Source organism: Coenobita brevimanus, chromosome 14 (assembly GCF_032717465.1).
Source record: "Coenobita brevimanus isolate Jiangsu-jjx chromosome 14, ASM3271746v2, whole genome shotgun sequence".
NCBI lineage: Eukaryota > Metazoa > Arthropoda > Malacostraca > Decapoda > Coenobitidae > Coenobita > Coenobita brevimanus.
The window spans coordinates 32,410,874-32,416,867 of NC_136967.1; the positions used below are offsets into that span (position 1 = coordinate 32,410,874).

At 33.4% G+C, this 5,994-nt stretch overlaps 1 non-coding gene and 1 pseudogene across 1 annotated transcript; both read left to right on the plus strand.

Annotated features, from left to right (window-relative positions):
* Positions 1–272: 272 nt before the first annotated feature.
* Positions 273–391, plus strand: LOC145390493 (5S ribosomal RNA; annotated as a pseudogene).
* A 517-nt stretch (positions 392–908) lies between these two features.
* On the plus strand, positions 909–1,027 carry LOC145390500 (5S ribosomal RNA). Its single transcript, XR_013895650.1, has one exon. It is a non-coding gene; the product is annotated as a 5S ribosomal RNA (ribosomal RNA).
* Positions 1,028–5,994: the final 4,967 nt, after the last annotated feature.

The window sequence follows — 5,994 nt, forward strand, 5'->3', positions numbered from 1 at the left end:
TGTTTTTAATATTATTATTATTATTATTGCTATTAATACTTTATTATATTATTATTATTATTATTAATAATATTATTGTTACTATTATTATTATTACTATTATTATAATTAATATTAATATTATTACTAATAATAAAATTATTATTAATATAATTATTAATATTATTATTATTATAATTAATTTTAATGTTGTAATTAATATTAATATTATTAATTTTAATAATATTATTTTTATTATTAATATTATTATTAATATTAATATAATTATTAATATTAATGTTATTATCATTAATATTACACCGCTTCCCGTCCGATCAGCGAAGTTAAACAATGTTGGGTCTGGTTAATACTTGGATGGGTGACCGCCTGGGAACACCAGATGCTGTTGGCATCCCTAAGTGTCAAGTGGGGTTGGTGGAGGATTAGTGCCCCTCCGTGTAAAACAATTAACTCTAAGCCCTTGGCCACCCCGTTTGGGATACATAGCATCTGGCAATGAATGAATGAAAAAATTATTATTACTGTTAATAATGATAAAATTCTTATTCTTATTCTTATTATTATTATTGGCCATCTGGTCGTGCGGGTGGGACTTGCTGACCTGTGACTGGTCTATGACCGTCTGGGTGGGACTTGCTGACCTGTGACTGGTTTATGACCGTCTGGGTGGTACTTGCTGACCAGTGACTGGTCTATGACCGTCTGGGTGGGACGTTGCTGACCTGTGTCTGGTCTCTGAACACTGTAATTCACAAATATAAAGACACAGGCACCGCAAGGGCTTAGGTCAATTATGAATTGAACTGGAATTGAGAAAAATAAAAAAAAAATAAAATTGATTGAATTGAATTGGACTTGATATCAGTGAACTGATATGAACTGATGACTGCACTGATAAAATAATTTCTGCCAACGGCCATACCACGTTGAGTACGCCGCTTTCCGTCCGATCAGCGAAGTTAAGCAACGTTGGGTCTGGTTAGTACTTGGATGGGTGACCGCCTGGGAACACCAGATGCTGTTGGCATCCCTACGTGTCAAGTGGGGTTGGTGGAGGATTGGTGCCCCTTCCTGTAAAACAATTAACTCTAAGCCCTTGGCCACCCCGTGTGGGATACATGGCGTCTGGCAATGAATTGAATGAATAATAATAAAAAATTTTTATTGTTATTAATATTATTCTTATAAATAATTTTATTTTCGTAATATTATTGTTATTATTAACATTATTATTAGTGATAAAAAAAAGGTTGTTAAAAATATTATTATTATTTTTAATTTTTTTAATTTTATTTTTTAGTATTATTAATTTTATTATTAATAAAATTGATATTATTATTAATATTATTAATTTTTGTATTAATATTATTAATAATATAATTATTTTAATTCACATTGTTATTAATATTGTTAATATTATCATTAATATTATAAATAACATTAATAATATTATTAGTGTTATTATTAATATTATTGATGATGTTATCAATATTATTAATATTATTAATATTATTATCAATATTATTAATATTGTTATTAATATTATTATTATTTAATATTATCAATAATATTATTGTCACAATTAATATTAATAATAATAATATTATTATTAATTATTATTAATAATATTATTTTCATAATTAACATTATTAATATCATTATCATCATCATCATCGTCATCATCCGGACCTCCTTTCCCACCCAAGGTCAGGGTGATGAGTAGAAATGTCCAGACAGCCCAAAATTGCCCAATCCATTGGGCCACGCTTCCACTCACTCATTATTCAAGCCCCCGGATTCCTGACTCTATCGAATAAGCAAAAAACATTCACCACGTTCTGTAGCTTCAAAATCTTATCTGACAGAGTCAGTCCAGACGCTGCCACGTTAAAAAGGGGTGCCAAAAATCACTAACCATGCACTTCTCAGAAATTCATCCAGCCAGCTCGATCACGTGTCAGTTCCCTAGCCTCCACGACTTCCAAACCTCTCATCCTTACACACTCATCCACCATATCTCTCCATCTTCACCTTGGACTACCTTGCCTCCTTTCTCCTTCGAATTCACTCAGATATACCTTCTTCACCACTCTATTGATATCCATTCTCTCCACATGACCATATCATCTCAGAACACTCTCTTCAATTCTGGTGCCCACCGACTTCCTCACTCCGCATCTTTCACAAATCACATTATTTCGTATCCTATCCACCCTCTGTACTCCACATACATTCCTCAGCAGTCCCATCTCTACTGCTCTTACTCTTGACTTTTCATTTTCATTCCACACCATAGTCATATTCATGGTAATAATATTAACATTAATGATATTAATATTAATAATATTAATAATAGAAATAGTAATATTAGTAATAAAAATATTAATATCAATAATAATATTATTAATAATATTATTATTAAAATAATAATATTAATAATATTAATATAAATATTAATAGTATTAAAAATAACATCAATAATAATAATAATAATAATAATAATAATAATAATAATGATAAAATTAATAATTACAGTATTAAGAATAATAATATTAATAATAAAATTAGAATTAATAATAATAATAATAGTATTAATAATAATTCTATTAAAAATAGTAATATTAATAATAATATTAATAATAAAATTAATAATAAATTTTTAATAATAATATTATTAATAATAATATTAAAATCAATTTTAAAAATAATATTAATAATAATACAAATAATAACGTTATTAATAATATTAATAATAAAATTGTTTGCATTCTTAATGATAATATTATTGTAATATAAATGATGATATTATTATTATTATTATTAAAATAACAATATAAACAATAATAATATTCTATCTATCTATTGCCAGACGCCTCAATCCCGTATGGGGTGGCCACAAACAAATCGCCTCCAAGTGGCCCTGTCCCCAGCCATTTCACTGCCCTGCTCCCAACTCACACCCCCCTTTCTCATATACTTCTCCACCCCATCCCTCCATCTCATCCTCGGCCTCCCCCTCCCTCTTCCCCCCTCCACCTCACTCACATACACTCTCTTTGTCAGTCTTTCACCCTCTATCCTCTCCACATGGCCAAACCACCTCAGTGTGTTCCTCATAACGCTTCCTATCACATCCACATCCACACCACAACGCTCCTTTATATCCTCATTCGTCAGCCTGTCTCTCCATGTGACTCCACAGGCTCCTCTTAAATAACTCATTTCCACTGCTCTCACTCTTCACTTGTTTCCTTCCAACAACGTCCAAGCTTCACTTCCATACGTTGGAGTTGGTATCACAATACTGTCATGTAGTAACTTTTTCAGTTCCGTGCTCACTTCCCTGTTTCTTATCACTGCTTTCAAAGAACCAGCAACCTTTCTTCCCTGCTGTACCCTTTCAAGCACTTCACCCTCCAAACCTCCATCCTTACTCATCACACTACCCAAGTACTTATACGTACTCACATTTTCCAATTCCTCACCGTCCAACCTCGCTGTACATTGACTGACTTCACCTCTCTCAAAGACCATCACTTTACTCTTGCCTACATTCACCTTTAGATTCAGTTTCTTACACACTCTCCCAAACTCATCCACCAAGCCTTGCAGCTCCCCTTCGTCTTCATTTAAGAACACAGTATCATCTGCAAACAACAGTACAGGGAGTTTACAAACACTATCCTCTCTCACCAGGGCCACTCCAACATCCACTACCCTACCTTGTACCTCTTTTATTACCCCAACCAGGTACAGATTGAACAACCATGGAGACATGACACATTCCTGTTTCAACCCAACTTTCAAAGAGAAAAATTCACTTAGTTCACCATCCACACGCATTTCAGCCTTCGCACCATCGTACATACTCTTCACAGCATTCAACAACTTCCCATCTACTCCATATATTCTTAACACTTTCCACAATCCTTATCTATCCACCCTGTCATATGCTTTCTCCAAATCCATGAAAGCCGCGTACAACTTCTTTCCCTTCTCTAGAAACTTTTCCACTAAAGAACTAAGAATGAATATCTGATCTACACAATCCCTTCCCTTCATAAAGCCTCCCTGTTCTTCTCCAACTAATTTCTCTGTTCTTTCTCTAACTCGGTCAATAAGTATCCTACCATACACTTTTCCTATTACACTAAGAAGACAAATGCCCCTGTGATTACCACACACTTCTTTTTCCCCTTTTCCTTTGTACAAGGGAATAATTATACCTGACTTCCAATCCTCCGGGACTCTACCTTCCTCCCAGGCCAATCTGCACATCTTCCTCATCCATTCTACTACTATCTCTCCCCCATGCTTCAGCATTTCACCACACACTCCATCAATTCCTGGGGCTTTCCCCGATTTAACTTTCTTCATTGCTTCCACAACTTCTATCCTACTGATTTCTTCCTGTCTTCTCACCTCCCTCCTTCTCCCAGCCATTCCCCAGCCACTTATACTCGCATTACTTCCATCCTCTATGTTCAACAATTCCTTAAAGTGTTCTCTCCATCTGCTCACTTTTTCTCCCTTCTCCACTAGTAATCTACCATTTTTATCTTTCACTCCCCTGCTAACTTTACTTCCACCCTGTCTTACTCTTTTCACCTCTTTCCAGAACATTTTCTTCTACAGTCCCTCCACTTTACACTCAAATTCCTTCCAAATTCCTCCTCCACTCTCTTCTTACTCTCTCTTACTAATCTTTTCACCTCTCTCTTTCTTTCTACATATAACTCTCTCTTCCGCCTCTCAACTTCTTCCACGCCCCTATTTCTCATCCATTCATTGTATGCTTTCTTCTTTTGTGCCACAGTCTGTTTCATCTCTTCAGTCCACCACTCTGTTCCTTGCACCCCCCTCCGTCTTCTCTTCCTTCCACACACCACATCACATGCTGCACATATATCTTCTGTAAATATCCTACACACACCTTCCACGTCTCCCATCTGCTCCAATTCATATTTGCCCAATCGTTCCTCCACTTCTCTCTTATACCCTGCCTTTTTCTCATCCTCTTGTAACCTTTCCACTCTCCTTGCAACTACTCCTTCCTCTCGTCTTTCCCTTCTTCTATTCCTCCATCTTACTTGAATTCTAATTCTGGCCACCACCAAGTAGTGGTCAGAAAGTCCACTCCCCCAACCTCTATAAACTCTTGCATCCATTACACATCTTCGCATCCTTTCATCCACACACACATATAATCAATCATTGCCTTCCTTTCATTCAGTTCACCACCCACCCTTCTCATCACTCGCCATGTATACCTGTGGATCATTTTATGCCTGAAGAGGGTATTGGCTATCACCAATCCCTTCCCAGAACAAATGTCCACTAACGCACTCCCATTCTCATCTATCTCAGCAGGCACACCCCTCTCACCAACTATTCCATCCACCTTCACATTCCCTACTTTACCATTCATATCACCGATTAAAAACTCTCATTCCTTCCAAACTTTTCCATGCACACATCTCCATTTGTCCAGAACTCTTCTCTCACTCTTCTAGCACAATCTTGCGTTGGCGCATATGCACACACAATCGCCCACATAATAATATTACTAATAATGTTAATAATAATATCATTAATAATAATAATAATAATAATATTGATAACAATAATAATAATAATAATGGTAATAATAATAGCAATAACAGCAATAATAATAATAATTATAATAATAATAATAATAATGATAATGATAATACTGTTATTATTATTATTATTATTATTATTATTATTATTATTTATTATTATTATTATTATAACTCTTATTATTACTCTTATTATTATTATTATTATTATTATTTTTCATATTAAAAATAATAATAACAATAATAAAATAATAATAATAATAATAATAATAATAATAATAATAATAATGAAAATAATAATAATAATAATAATAATAATAAAATAATAATAATAATAATAAAAATAATAATGATAATAATAATAATTAATAATACTAATAATTAATACTAATAA